The 16,711-nt window shown below is 36.2% G+C and overlaps 1 protein-coding gene across 26 annotated transcripts in view; it reads right to left on the minus strand.

Annotated features, from left to right (window-relative positions):
- Sipa1l1 (signal induced proliferation associated 1 like 1) overlaps nt 1-16,711 on the minus strand; it is a 334,454-nt gene that overhangs the window by 152,857 nt on the left and 164,886 nt on the right. For 17 of the 26 annotated variants that reach the window (XM_063241579.1, XM_063241588.1, XM_063241592.1 and 14 more), the window contains one exon: nt 6,619-6,791. The exons of the other annotated variants lie outside the window; for them this stretch is intronic. The gene's annotated coding sequence lies outside the window, so the exon portion shown is untranslated. The remainder of the gene's footprint in view (nt 1-6,618; nt 6,792-16,711) is intronic. 26 annotated transcript variants of the gene reach the window in all.

A 16,711-nucleotide genomic window follows, 5' to 3' on the forward strand; every position in this document is an offset into this window, starting at 1 on the left:
ATGAGACATTTTGATCAAAGATAAAGCTATTAAACTCACAAATAGAATAAAGAAATAAATGAGTAAATTGTAGACCTCAACTGAATCTTTAAAACACACCTCTAAATGTAGCTCTGATGGCAACCAAGATCCATTAAACACATAAAAAAAATCATACACATGAAGCATAAATTTGTTGTACTAGTGAAAAAGCCTCATTCTTTCAGCCTGCAGCTCAATATTTATCCAAGAAGTACTACACAGCTCAGTAAAATGAAATGACTCCTCAAATAAAAAAAAATAAGCTTACACAATTCTCCTACTTTAAATGGAAGGTAGGGTTCTCAGTTTTTGTTTTCTTTACCATTTTGGATATTTTTTATTCCTGGAAATTAAATTTTACATTTGATAGGAAAAAATGCATAACAGGTTTATTCTGTATATAATGATGAATCAGGTTTAAAGTATTTCTTTGATGAATCAAGAACTAAGTCCCAGTCTTTTTTTTTTTTTTTTAAGGGGATGGAATTTGACACAGAGTCTCCCTATGCAGTTGAGGACGACCTGGAACTCACTTTGTAGCCAAGGCTGGCCTCAAACTAACAGCAATCTTTCTGCCTCAGCCTCCCAAGTGCTGGGATTTAAAGAATATTCATTATTATACTTATTTACCAAACTTTTTAAAAAGCAACAGTAATTCACATGGACATCTCTGTAAGGTTATTACTGCCTTAAATACTAAAGTCATGAATCTTTGATAATGTTTTGACATAATCTGGGCATAAAATATTTCCTGAGAAAGTCCAATGCCACCAGGGGAAAATTCTATAAAGAATGTATATTATTAAGAAAACCTAAAAAACCTCTTTTCTCTTGCTATGGCTTTCCATACCAAAAATGAAGCTTCAATGAAGATTGAGGGAAAGGCAGGTATAGTGGCACACACCTGTAATGCCAGTTTGGAGACTAAGGCAGGATGACTGCCATGAATTCAAGGCCAGTCTGAACTACAGAGCAAACCCTTATTTTTAAAAAATTTCTTTTTGCCGGGGTGGTGGGAGAGGAGGTTGAGGGCATCAGAAAATGAAAATGCTGACATCTGCTGTTTGTTTGAGTACATTTAACATATTGCAAAAAAAAAAAAAAAAAAAAAAAAAAAAAACAAGAGTGGAAGTCAAGTGTGGTGGCACGTACCCATAATCTCAGTACTCTGAGAGACTGAAGCAGAAGGATCAAATTGGAGTCTAGGAATTAGTAACCTAATGAGACTGTTTGCAAATAAAAAATTTAAAACTGGTTTACTGTGAGGCCCTGGGCCAAACTATAGTACTGTATCGCCCCCCAAAAAAGTTAAGTGTAGCAATTCAGGATTATTGAGACTCACATACTAGGGGCTGGGGATTTAGCTCAGCGCCATAAGCGCCTGCCTTGCAAGTATGCAGTCATGAGTTCGATCCCTGGTACCAATAAAAATGAAAAAGATAAAAAAACAAGAGAGAGAGAGAGATTCACATACTAAATCCTTCACAAGCAATCATGGGTGTACTCAAGTACAAAATCAGATTAAAGGTCCACCAGCTTTTCATACACTTCCAGTGATAGGGAGTGGTTCACTGTGGCTCTTGGTTTTGTTTTGCAGTGCTAAGGATCTTGCTAGTGCTCTATCACTAAACTACACCCACGTTTGCCTTTGAGGTTCTCAACTGACCTCCTTCCAGAAATCTCCTTCAAGCACTATGGAATTTTCCACATATTTAGTTTTCTACTATCTCCTAAAAACATGTGGCTCAGGGCAGGGGTAACATAGCTCAGTGGTTCAACGCTTGTCCATCACTCAAGAGGCCCTTACTCCAGCACCACAAAAAAAAAAAAAAAAAAAAATCTAGGGATGGGAATATAGCTCAGCAGTACAAGCACCTAGATGAAAAACACAAGATCATGAGTTTGATCCCTGATTCCCAATATCAAAAAAAACAAACAAAACAAAACAAAAACAATTTATGACTTGTAATGTATCCAGAATGCAAACAGAAAGGGTAAAAATCATTTTAATCTCTAGAACTGCAGTGATCTCAGTCTGGCCTGGTAGTATACACCTATAGTCCCAGCACACTGGGAGGCTGAGGCAGGAGATCACAAAGTATAAGCCCAGCCTGGGCAACTCAGACAGTGTCATAAACAAATAAACTAATGTATAAAAGTAAATAGATGGTTTGGAATGTACCTCGGTGCAAAGGTGTTAGGTTTAATTCCCAGCACTGACCCCACCCAAACAGCAATGATCTCCATATAATTTTAAGACCAGTGAGTATCTAATTAAATGCCTGGTGTTTATGGGCACTCAATCAAGAGTATTCATTTTTCCTCTCTTTTTCAGTCTATCCCTTGATATCCACTCAACAAACAGCTGCTGAACAACAAATGCGGATTATGGATACAAACTTCAATAGTTCACCATCCTAATAAATGTGTGGAAGTGAACGGCCACAACTCTGAGCACCTATTGTAATTGTAGAAGCCAACTGTATTCATCTCATGATATCTCAATACTTAGTGTTAAAATATTCATACAACTTTTTCTTTTCCTGATATATACTTTTTTTGGTGGACTCTATTTGAAGCACTGTCCAGTGTATTGAAGAACAGCCCTAAAAATGCTTACATTCACAAGGAGAGACAAGCAATGAACAAACAAACATGATGTAGGAGCAATGGATGATACTTGGGTTTTGAATGCAATAAAACATTTTTTCCTATATCATCAAAGAATGCCACATAGGCATAATGGTACTTATCTGTAATTCCAGAACTCTGGATGGCTGAGGCAGAAGGATCTAAAGTTTGAGCTCAGCCTTATCAACACAGCCACATAGAGAGATCCTGTCTCAAAAAACATTTTTTAAAGGCTGTGGATGTATCTTAGTGCAGAGGTGCTAGGTTCAATACTTAGTACTGCAAAAATAAGCAAATAATAAACCAAGTGAAATTTCAGGTTAAAACTATGAGAAACTGATTTACATACCACAAACCAATACTTTTAATAATTATCTACGATATAAAAATTAGCAGCTTCATTTTCTGGCAAGTTGAAAATATGTTAATTCCAACTGATTTATTTAAAAAAATTGAACTCGTACAAGTTACAAAACTAGCAGTTATTACAATAGAATATGCCAGGGGTAATACTTTATGTTCTATTTGGCATTCTATTTGGGCCTAATGTGGCAACTATCCTTTTTGTAGGAAAGAGGCAAATCTCTCTTCATTGGTTATAGGACATTTAATAAGAGTCCATTTTTATTTTGGGGTTTCTAAAAGTATAAACTAAAGAGTCAAACAAGACTTTTATGTTGTAATTTTTCATATTAAAAAAAAGCACTTTCCAGAAGACTCAGAGTTAACAGAACTATAACAGATGGAATTAATCAGGTATTCAATTTTCAAGTGCCACAGAAATGCCAGAAGCTAACAATTAGTGCCACTTTGTGCAAAGAACTACAAAAGTAAAATTCACAGTAGCAAACTTCTCCAGATTCACAAATGGTGGACTTCTTTATGAAATCAGTACAATGTCAAGATGCAAATGTAATGTCTGAATGGAGAAAGATTTTCTGTGTGTAAAACTAAAAGAAAAATCATACACACACACAAAGGTTGACATATCTGGTTACATAAAACTTTAGAATAAACTAATCAGAAAACTACTACAACAAATACAACACAGGTTTAATACTCTGTACATGCAAACAATTATTGTCAATAAAGATAAAACACTAAGAATTCAAAAGAAAATAGGAAAAAGCATAAGTAAGCAATTTACAAAATAAATAATTGGCTAACCATTTGAACCATGTTCTGTTCTATAACAGACTTTTTTCTTAAAGCAAAATGTGTTCATTAGTAATTGAAACAAGTGAAACTGATGCTTTTAAAAAGCCAGTGGTGGCATGTGTCTGTGATCACAGCACGCTGGGAGGCTGTGGCTAGAAAGATCCCAAATTGAAACCTAGCCTGGGCAGTTAACTTAGTAATTTACTGAGACCCTATCTCAAAAAATTAAATGATGCTGGTGATGTAGCTCAGAGCAAAAGTCCTATGATCAATCCCTAATACTGGCCCCCCCAAATAAAAATAAACAAAAAAAGTTCTTTGGTAATATGTGTAAGAAGTCTTTAAAATGTTTATAGATTTTTTACCTAGTTGTTTTATTTCTGACAATTTCTTAGGGAATAATTCAAATGTCAAATTTTTATGCAAAAAACAATGTTCACAGCATTATTTAAAACAGAAACTATAAACAACCTAAATGTTTGTAAATTATATAATCTATGGGGGACTGGATATATAGCACAAGTGCCTGCCTGGCAAGCCCAAGGCCCTGGGCTCGATTCTTGGTACGGGGGAAGAGGGGAAGACTTCAACATAAAGTCCATGTAATAGCCACATAATACAGTATGATATATTCAGTAAAATGATGTTCAAAATGTTATAATTACATGCAATAATATTTAACATAACTTTTTAAATTTATAGTAGCTAAACAATGAAAAAGGGGGAAAACATAGTAAATAACACAGATGGGGCTGGCAATAATGACAGTGACTGTTATCAGCCTCTTTGTATTCTACATAGTTCAGGTTTCTATAAACTATATGAAGGTAAAGTCTCTAACCACACTTCACCACATTGCCTAGCCACAGGAGGTATTTAAAAGTTAACTTTAAAGCAAAAGAAAATAAACATTGTAAAAAGCAGGCTAGTGTAATAGGTAAGGGGAATAAGACTGAAATGTCCAAAATCTTCACTGGGCAAGGTGGTGCACACCTACAATTCCAGGACTCTGAGAGGCTGAGGTAGGAGGATTACAAGTTAGATCCTAGCCTATGCAACTAAACAACTCTGAGAGACCTTGCCTCAATTTTTACAAAGGATACAGCTTAGTACAAAAGCCATACATTTGATCTCCAGTTGGGAAGAGGGCAGGCACTCATCAAAAATTTTTTGTAAGAATAATTTGTAAACTACTATTTTATTTTCAACATGAAGAGTGACTGAAATACATAGTCAATGTTTAAATTTTTTGAAAACTTATTACAGTAAAAAATATGTCATTAATTCCCCTTAAAATACTGCCTCCTTGCTTGGAACAGTTACTCCATTGTTCTCGACAATTTCTGAAGCAGTTCTAGACATTCCTCATGAATATCTTTAAAAGGTATGATCAAAAAAATAGGGTGAACGCTGCTGAGTGCCGTACAATGGAATGGCAGGTGTGTAAAAACACTACAGTGTTTCCTCAGCCAGCTTATTCACTAGATTGTTATTTCTGGCTCTTTTCCAAAATCAAAATGACCACTAAAGGTAGTCATTTTGAATCAATTCAAGACATCAGGGTAGCTAAAACAGCACAACTAAGGTCACTCATCAAAAAGGACCTTCTGAACTGCTTCAGAAAGTGGCAAGGACATGTATCTTCAAAGTAAGGGAATGCTGAGAGGAATCAATGGCAGAATGACTCTTAATGTAACAATTTTTAAATGTAAGCATTAACTATATATTACAATGGTACCTTATATAAATGAACAAAGAAAAGCCTGGGACAGCTCTTTACATAGAAATTCAGCTGTGGGGTCAACTCAGCCAAGTAATAACGAACTAAACACTTAGAGCAAAAACTAACAAGCTTTTATTTTGTATTTGTAAAAAACTAGCTTGTGGTGTTTAAATTTCATTTTCTTCAAGGTTAGCCAGTTATAAATTCAATATTTCATCTTCATTCATGCAAACGAAGCAGTATTATTACTTTAAAACAAAGGAGACATCTAAACTTCTGAAATTAATGTTTCAGGGTCTGAGACCAGTGAAATACAGGCTGCACTGACAACTAATATCAAGAAATATAAATTTTCATAGAAAAATGTGGTACCTCAAAAAGCAGCAACAAAACCACTCCAAAATCTACTTCCTAAATGGAAATAACCATGTTCTTCAAACTAACAGGAAATATCAGCTCAAAAAGATGGAGGGAGATAAAACTTTCCTCCCAATTTTATATTTTTCTTGGTACATTTCAATGAACTAAACAGAATACTCCATTAGGTAGACCAAAGTACAGTCTGTATTGGGATGACACTATAAATTTCAAACCAAAACTCCAACCAGAAAAATATATATGCAACCAGAACCATATTCTGCACTAATGGTGATTGGGTTAAGCATACTGCATTTGTCAGGCTCCAACATTTCCATTATTCCCCAAGGAGACAAAGCACAAATCCTTCAGTTCACAGACTGCTTCTTGTTAATTATGAGTTTATATACAATACTATGCACTAAAGGCTCAGTTTAAGAATACTTACTAATAAGAAATGCATTCACTCAAAGAATCAACTCTACACTAAGTAGCTTATGCACATTTTAATATTTGCTTCTCTATGAAAAATAAATTCAGTAAGATGTACGGAGATTCTAAGCAATGCAGTGTAAACTTAGAAGCAGAGATCTATAAAATAGATGCAGGTCAAAGAAAAAGACTCCTTCCTTACACATTTCTGGTACTTTTCAATATTTCAAAATATTAATTTATGGGTCTGCTGAATATGCTATTAGTATTTGGGAAGGATATTCTGAAAAACATACCTTTTCTACCTTGAAGTTCACTTTAAAACCATTCAAGCTAAACCAAATGTGGTGGCACATTCCTGTAATTGCAGCACTCAGGAAGCTGAGGCAGGAGGATTCCAAGAGTTCCAGGCCAGCCCGGGCTACACAGGGAGTTCAAAGCCAGTTTGAAATGTGTAACAAGACCCTGTCTGAATAAAAACAAAAAACAAAATAAAACCCAAAGCAAAGCAAAACCATTCAAACTAAATACACTACCTGGTTGACAAAGGGTTAAGAAGGAATAGAAAAAAACAGAACAGAAAAGAAAAGGAGAGAAATATGGTTTTTCCCCCTGCAGTCGTGACTGTTTTTAACTTAACATGTCTCTCAAAGTTTTTAGTTCCATGGTGAAAAAAGCAGGTGAAAACTACACAAACACTGAAAGAGTAAAAGTCTCTTCAGAGTATTTTAGGATTTCTAATGCAAAGGTTAACATGTAAATACAGAAACATACAGGATAAAAAGAGACTCTTATAACTAGTAACAGTATAAGTTGAACTATGTTTCTCTGTAATAGTTCCAGGTTTGCTGTACTCACTCTGCTTCCCCAAAGTTGACTTTGCCCAAAGGAAAGAAAGTAGAAAAAAACATATTTAATATTTAGAAGAGTGGATTTCAACTAGGGAGATTTACTCTCCCAGGGGATCTGGAGACATCTGTAATCTGAAAGTGTGCTGCTGATATCCAGCTAGCAAAGGTCAGGGATGTTGGTAAAAACTACAGCCTTCCGTAACAGAGAATTATCTGGCCCCAAATGTCCAAGCCCTGAGATTAAGACCCTATACAATCATGTAGAGTCACTTGTCCCTTAACAGTAGGATACATTTTTTAAAAAATGTAATAGGCAATTTACACTGTATGTATAGCACAGAATATGTTTACATAAATCTAGATGGTATAGCCTATAATACAGCTAGGGCAGTGATGGAGAATCTTTTAGAGATCGAATGCCCAAGCTGCATCACCAAACCCACTTATTTATCACAAAGTGCCAACACAGTAATAAAACCTGAATGTTGGAGGTGTCAGTTTAAGATAAAGCCTGTTATCCAATGATCAGCAGCTCGGGCAACAGAGAGGGCTCTGTATGCCTGCTGTGGCAGTGTGCCACAGGTTTGCTAACACTAACCTAGGCCATACAGTATACACCATGGTATTACACCATACAGTGTTTACCAAAATGTAACTCTAAAGGTGCAACTTCATATTCAAAGGTGTACAATCACCCAACTTCTGAAAAACTGTCCAAGACATAAAAGAAGGAAGGAAGGCTCCAGGGCTCTCCAGACTTCCCCCAGACCAAAGTATGTAACTCTACATTTTCATTCAGGATACAGTCTCTGGAGGAGTCACCATTAAATAACTTAAGAATTAAAAAGACAGAACAGACACAGAAAAAGATACCTGTGTATAAACTTGAAAGTGTTTGTTTTTAAATTTTAGCTAATATAAAGATGATAACCTATTAAATGAACACAGTAATACTCTATACATTTGTAGTAGTACTAACAGATATGGTACAACGAATGTCTCCTCACTGACTCTTGCTTGCTGAAAATCTCTCAAGATTTCCTTTTCTCTGGTGTTCTCAATAGACACATTAGATTAACTAAATGTACCCTTTACCGGATTCTGCAGGTTGTCTTAAAGCCTGAGAAAGGTGATCATTCTGGTTTCTCAGAATGTTGGATTTTCACATTAAGCAAGAATGTCCCAGGAAACTCAAAGGAGCTGATCACCCTAGATACAAATCAAGAGTTCTTTGCTGACCATGCTAAATGAGAAAGGCCCACTAGACGTCAATGTGGAGACCTCAAGGAGGACATGGAAGTATTAGTAGTCTGAGCAAAGTCTGAGCAGAAGATACAGAACTGAGAACCACAGTAGCACACAGATAGTATTAAAGTCCCAAAGAGGGCCCCAAACAGCGCTGGTATTTCTCTTTTTCCAAAATAATTGACTTTAAAATGTAGCCTTGGTCAGGTTCTCTATACAACTACTGACCTTCAGATTCCAAATTTTGATTCTTATTTTTCAGATATTATCAAAAACTCAAAAACACAAAGTAAAATTCACATTTCAGATTTTTCTGAACAACCTAACTTAAGCTATTCTGCTTAAAACCCTGGGTTCTAATGTCCCCACATTATATACGTTCTCTGAACTCCGATTCTAAGGGTCATGGAGCAGCTACATGGATCAGGTTTATTGTCCATTGTTTATTTATCTTGTCCAACAATTCACTAAAAATAAATCCCAGTATTGCTACTGCCACATATTTGGCCTCATTTCTCCTATGCCCAATCTCCTTTTAACTTATTATCTCCAAAAAGCATGACCCTCAATTTACACAATCAAAAAACCAAACTCTCAGAATAGATACACGGAACACAAGAAAATGGGTCTCTAAGGTCAAGTTTTGGTTGACAGAGGGGCTGGCTGTTTAATCTATTAGAATGGTTGCAAAGATTCCTAACACCCTTGGCTACAAAACTTGAGTGTACTGGTATTTACAAAAAAAGAACAATTACCAGAGTGACTCAACAGATGGCCCATTTAAATCATGGGATTGATACAATATGTCTGGTGACCTATTTTAAGTAACTAAATAAGAACCTCCCGATTGGCCAACTTGTGCTAGAAAATATCAAATGATTACAGTTGACCTTCAAATCTGACTGTCCAGTCAATCCAGGCAAAGATAATAAGAGAAGTTAAAAAAACCAAAGTGATCAAAATAGGTAAGTCCTGAAGTTTGAAATGGCTGTCAGCAGAATTCTTTGGGACATATTATCGACCCACTCTTTATTGGAGGGGCAATCATCCTAGGATAGAGAGGACATGGCTCCAGCAAAAAGGAAGTAAGATATAGGAGGGTAGAGGAGAGGAAGAGAAAATAGGACAGGAGGAGAAAAGATAACAAGACAAGATAAAATGATTTCCCACCAGGAAAAAAGTCTCCCCAAAATGATAACATAACAGAGAAATGAAGTAGGAAAGTTTACAGATGGGAGGATTGTTAAAATGAGTATTGTTAAAATATCTAATTTCTACAAATCGCAAATGGGTTCAATGAAATCTCAGTTAAAAACCTACCAGTGCTGAACAGTGGAAAACAAAGATAAGTAAATGTTAAATTTTATATAAAAATGCAAAGGATCCAAGGTCATTAAAAAATAAGAATGAGATTGGAGAACTTACATATCTGAGTGAAAAGCTGATAATGCTGACATAAGAAAGTGTACAGTTTGCATAAGAACATACAATTAGACCAGTGGAAGCCAAGAGACCCACATGTACTTCGCCAACTGATTTTCAAGCCAGACACCAACTCAGTTCAACAAGAAAGAAGACCCTTTTCTGTAAAAACCATTAGATATACAATTAAAAAATAAAGTAAAACCTTAATAATTGTTTCATCACATACACACAAAATTAAGCTGGGGTTACGCCCAAAGGCAAAAGATAAAAACTGAAAGCTTCTTGAAACAAACATAAGTATATTCCTCATATTGGAATTGAAAAGTTTTCTTAAATAATACAGCAAAACACTAATCATAAAAAACATATTCCAAGAGTTAAACTTACTAACCTTTCTATGGTTAAATGTTTTTTGAAAAACTAATGGTAAGATTATGAACCAATGTGCCAGGGTTAAAGGAAGAACTTAACACTAAATAGTCTATAAGGGAATTAGTTAATCTGTACAGAACCAAAATACTCTCATCAGAGTAGCCACAAAAATTATGTCCTATGTAGCATAAACAAATTCTGATTCTTGGATTACAGTCCCATCTTTGCATGTTTCGAAAGTCTTAAGGACTATAAGATTTTACCCTAATTTCAAACAATGTAAAGCCTGAATAACCACCTCTCTTTTGAAGGAGGAAAATTCTAATAAGAGTTAAAATATTTTTGTCAGAGTAAATCAGTTATATCTCTTACTACTGAATACTTCCTGTTTTGTTCTATTTTGCTTTAAAGATTCTGGCAATTGAACCTAGGGCCTTGTAAATGTTAGACAAGCAGGATACTACTGAGTGACTGCCACCTCATTCCTTGCTATACACTTCTTCTCATTCAGTAAAAACATCAAAACCAAGAGACCCAACATAACCTCCCCCTCCCCACTGATCCTAGCTTTAATACTGTACTTCTTAAAAATCCAAAATTCCTAAAAACAATTTCTATGATTCACACATGGCCTTTCATGGTACTTTGATTTCAATGCATATTGGAAAGGAAAGAGCAGACTACAAGAACTCAGACATGCCCTCTAATCAAGCAGTCTTGCAATACATGGCATAATCAGTCAGCCTCTTCCCCTTAGCAGAACAAGCTGCTGACAGCGATTAGTCTTCTGAAACAAGCCCACAATGCTTGTCAATGTAAGTGATTGGTCATTCACGGGCAATGTCAAACTCTCTGATACGGTATTTTTAGAGTTCCTCATTAGAGTCAACAAAGGTTTACTACGAAATGCAAGAAAGTTTTTCTGATGTTGCATTTCTGATGAGGAGCTGCTGCCAGGGAAGAAGTATTTTCAGGCCTGCTTTCAAATGTGAGATGGCACTGTCCCACTGCAAGAGGCCACACTATCTTGCAGAAGAAACAGCCTTTTTACTCAGAGGTGTTGGTGACATCACAGTTCTGTTTTCCAGCCCCATAATACACTTAATTATTCAGTTACTTGGGAGAGAGGGAAAGGAAATGCCTTTTATCCCCTTAAAATTCTCCCTACAAATTGTATTTCCTGTGGTCCAGGTCACACACTCTTTCACTTCAATGAGCACAGGCTTCTAAAAGCCTAAAGGCAAACAGTTAAATATCAAATCACAAAGCAGCATTCTGTACAAAAGCTCAACAAAAGCTACAAGTCCACCTGCCAGAGAAATGGTCCTCTCTGACTAAGAAATCAGACTGAGTCTTTCTGAAGTAGTCATGACAAAAGCCTCTGTCTGTATATAAAAGAACTTCATGGCTACTACCAATAAAAACTACTGTTGTATATAAAAGGCAGTGACTCTTGTGTTCGTAGATGTGAAATACCAACAACTCATTTTAAGGTAATGCATTAGGACACTCAGGCAGATAATAACAGTAAGGAGGGTACATCCTCCCATTTATGACGTTTTACTAAAAAGCATTTTTGCATCTGGTATCTTGTTTGGGGAAATGTAAGAAGGACTGTAGACAGTACTCCTGAGCAGGTTGTAGAGACACTCTACAGAGACCACATAGTTTTACAAAGATGACAAGAAAAACAATGAGGCCCTCTGTTCTTAGAGAAAAAGCCTAATAAAACCTAATTTTGCATTTTCTCTTATGTAGAAAAACAACTGAGAAACTAAAAAGCTATTCTGTAGACCACTATGTTCTCCTGGATTTGAAAGTAATACAGAATTAATTGCAGTGATGTTGAGTCTGAAAAAGAAAGACCATTAACTGCTACAGATTTCTTTCCTCCTAGCTACTCATTTCCTTCCTCCACCATCCACTCTTTTTTTTCTTGTTTGTCAAGCACTGAAGCTTAGAGATGGGGATGCTTTGCCCTCTTCATCCAGAAATACTTTACCAGAAAACAGATACTCTACCACAGAGCATCACAATCCTGCCTTTATTACAATATCAAAAAGAAACTGAACTTGGTAATGAAGCTTACAGATTGAACAGTTGGGACAGAGATCTGAAGCAATAAAGTAAAGAAAACAGAAGTACAGAAGAATCTAGATTCTTTCCTGCCAGACATCACACATTTAACTGCCTTTCTTGCAAAGGACTATAGCCCTGTGTGCTTGGCGAAGGGATTATTCTTAAAGCGATTATTTCAAGCTGTGGTTTCACCTCTGAAGGATTCTAAGAATCTCAGACTGTGGCAAATTTCAGAACAAAATTTCAACTCAACCAAGTGATAGAGCTCCAAAAAACCCAAGAAAATTTGTAAACAGCCTTGCAGAGAATAAGACAGCTCTCCAACTCTTCTCTTAAAATCTGAAGAGAAAACACTTTCTCCCTTCTCTAAAGAAATATTCAGATTGTGGAATATTACAGTAGGAAAGAAAGTTTAACTAATTTATTTCATAGCTTCCTGCTAGACTTAATGAACAGGGAACTCACTGGATAGGAAATCAGTAAGACTATTCTGAAGAGAAAATGAAGGTTGAGGAAGCAGCAATAGAGCACACTTGTCTAACACATACAAGGCCTTGGGTTCAATCCCCAACACTGAGAAAACAAGGCCAAACAAAACAAAATAGACCAAAAGAGAAAATGAGTCTTTTTATTTTTCTAGCAGTTAACAAGTCAGCAAATGAATCAGACAAGCTATCTAATGAACCTCAGACTTTTGATGAGGTCATGGTGATTACTGGGTATAACACAAAAGCACTTAAAGGAGAAATACAGGATTTTTTGTAGCCCTTCCATCATTACACACCCCCATGCTGATGTTGAATTGGGGGGGGGCACCTTAAACAAAAGCTCTACCACAGAGCTACAATACTGCCTCCCTGTTTTTGAGATAGGGTCTCTTTAAATTACCCAATCTAGGGCTGGAATTTAGTTCAGTGGCTTAAGTACCTGCTTGGTAGGCATGAGGTTTTGAGTTAGATCTCTGACACCAAAAATAAACACATAAATAAATAGCCCAAACTAGCCTGAACTTTCCATCTCTTTAATATCAACCTCTCCAGATCCTGGTATCACAGGCTTGCACTGCCACATCCAGTCAGGTTTTACTCTTTAAATTATAAATTCTTTAAATGAATTTTTTTTAAATTTCTTCCCAGTTAGACCCACCACTTCGTTTTTTCCTAAACTTGGTTTTACTGTCATCTTTCACTAAGAAGGTCAAACTTCTTTCAACAAAGGAAAAAGAATTAGAGATGGAAAGAGAAACAGCACTTTGAAGAAATAAGAATGAGGACTGAGAGACCAATTGCAGACAGTATCTAAATCCTTTGTAAAGCGGTTATACTGGAATCTCACTGACAAGGAAAACCTATCAGTATGTCTTTGTCTAGGAGTAGTAGACTCAATAAAATCAGTAGCCCATTGATAAAAAGGTTTCATTGTAAATAAAAGTCCAAGTAGCAAATATATACATGGCTGACAATCCTTTATTTATGCTATTTATGCTACTACCACTAGGGCTTAGAATAACTAAAACAATACTAGTAAATGTTAGGCAATGAAACCCACACATGTATAAAACAAAAAAAAAAAAAAGAAAGAAAGAAAGAAAGAAAGAAAAGTTGGGAACTACTGAGTGAAACAGTTGCTGGCCCAAACCAGACACTTTAACCAGGAAAAGCCTCAGCCAAGTTAGGGGGCTCCTGCCTCCCCCGCCCCTATAGATTTACCTGTAACCCTATACCCCTATCCCTAAGAACCTGTCCCTGGCGCCAAACGTGTGCCAATGAAATACCTGTGCATCCCTAATGCCCCTTGGGGTCCACCCCAGACAGAGGCTACTTATGGGCCTCACTCCACGTGTTTGAGAGAAGAAAGGGAGAGTGTGTTCCAGAGAGAGACCGCTGGCCCCCCCCGGGGGGGGGTCTCTCCCCGCATTCCCGAAATAAAGGTTACTTATATTTTATATTTCTTATCTTTGCAGCCACCGCCACCCACTCCTTTCAGGGCCGTCCACTCCCATGGCCAACCCACTCCCTCCTTTCCTTCTCCACTCCTCTTCTCCTTGCCCATCCCCCTCTTCTCAGACCTAACACTGAGGATGATATCAAAACTTTCTGTCCATGAAGCTACCCATGAGGGAAAAAAGAGAAAAAAAATTACTGTTTATCTATTTATTAGTAATGACATTTTAAAAACAAAAATTTTCTTTATTCAACTACTTAAATGCTAAAATCACCATTTGATGCCTAACACTAAATTTACATTATAATACCAGTGACAAAACTTACACACATTTTTCCACAATTGGTTACAAAAGAATTTTTGAGTTGACTATATTTGCTTAATACAATTTAAATCAGACTCTTGATGGAAGAGGTTACAGTTAGGAAAGTGAGATCAGCAAACTGCTGTTGTCTACCCAAAGAATCTTCAAAGACAGAGCCATGCTCTTACTAACATTAACAACTGCTGAAATGCATTTCTTTAAAAAATATTCACTTTCTTACAGGGGTGCAGTTTCCCAAAGAATTACAGGCTAAAATCTAAAAGGAAGGTGATCTAAAACAGAGAAACACCGCAAAAGTCAGGGCTGCTTCCTTTAAAGCAGCTTTTCACTCTTTACTTGGTCAAGAGGGCAGAAGACAAAGCTCTCATCATTTGCTCTGTTTATACCACAAAGGGTTCAGAACAAGAAACTGCGGGAGTCATTACCAGCTAACTGGTTGAAGAGCACCACCAGTTTCAGAGAATGCCAGTTAAGCTCAGAAAATTGAAAGAAGCCCCCTGGAAGTCAAGAAGGCTGTGGCATACCATGCTATTTTCAGCTTCAGAGGAGGTCGGCAAGCAAGCGCTCAGAAATTATCAAAGCACCACAATGGATTCATAGTTTCAGATCAAAAGAGATGTACTTTGCTTACACAAATGTATGCAGCATAATGATTTTAAAAAACAGAGCATAAGTCAAATTAGCATAAACTAAGCATGATAAAACACTAGTAAGATAATCGAGAGATCTGAGTTGGTGCAGAATTCTGAGAAAGTTTTGCAGTGTAGCACTGCTGACTTTAAATTGCTATGAAGCAGGAGAAGAGAGGAGGAGGAGAGCACTGAAAACACTAGATTGAATGCAGCTAAAGACAAACATATTAGAAATAACTTTTAAAACTCAAAAGAGACTCTGACACGCATTTATGCCCTTGATAATTACCATCTGCAGCCTTTGGTGACTTTTCTGTCTTTCTATTGTGATAGCACAGGTCATTCATTTTTAAAGTATATAATTTTCCTTTTTCTACATAGTACTGCATTTTATAGGATGCCTTCATTTAAAAAAGCAAAAACAAAAACAAAATTCAAATTGACTGCTGAGAGTATGTTCTGCACAAGAAATTTTTCCCTAATAAATCAATGGAAACAAAAGTTAACTGAAATAGGATAGAGTTCAGCTGTTTCTTCAGGAGACTCTTGCTTTATCCTTTCATGAAAAAGTCAAAACCAGGAGAAATAACTTCTTATGATGTTGTTGAAGATACTAAGTTAAACAGAGGCATACTATATATACGTAATTAACAGTCTGACATCACCTCCAGCCAACCCCTTATTAATATTTATATTGTAGATTACTCCTCCTTCCCTTTTTAATGGTGTGCTCTGTGTTCTATAACCACTCGTTATTAACTAATGTTAATAATGACTATTTCTGAATAGCAAAACTATAGTTTTCTTGTTTAACTTTCTGTTTATCCAAATTACCTGCATTTTCCCAAGTATATTTCATTTTTTTAAAGGTACTCTTAAAATCTGCTGAGATGATTGTTAACTAAAATTTCCTTGATGCTTTGAACAAATACAACTACTTCCAAATGATTATCAAAAGATAATTATAGCAATAACGAATGCTGGAGTATGGCCTCAATCTTTACAGACAATATACTATACACGTAAGCAGTAGATGGACATATACTGATTTCTTTTATCTTTAAAATGAGCCCACTGTATAGTAATAAGACAATGGAGATATCATCAGATTTTATGGTAGAGCCAAATATTTAGACAAAACAGAGACAGCTGGTCTATCTGCTTATACTGTTAAGTAGGGCATTCCAGATTATAAGGGGACCCCTAAGTCCACAGAGCAAAATAATTCTGCTTAATTGGTTTAACAAGAAAATTCTTTTTTTTTTTTAAATGAGAGTGGGATGCTTTCCTCATGGATTAGCATTCTTTCAAAAAAACTGAAAAAGCATCTGTTGATAAAGGAGATAAAATCAAACATAATACTCCTTTAGATATTTTCTACCCATTAAAAACTACGGAATTGCTGACTTATAGTCACTGCACCCTCTAGCATAAGACAGCTGCTTCCACAGAAAAAATTACTTACCCAAATAATCCAGAAGCCATAAAGTGATGTTAAATTCTCACTACAGAGAAA

Source organism: Cavia porcellus, unplaced genomic scaffold, assembly GCF_034190915.1.
Source record: "Cavia porcellus strain 051 isolate PalLab524CR breed Dunkin Hartley unplaced genomic scaffold, mCavPor4.1 scaffold_31, whole genome shotgun sequence".
NCBI lineage: Eukaryota > Metazoa > Chordata > Mammalia > Rodentia > Caviidae > Cavia > Cavia porcellus.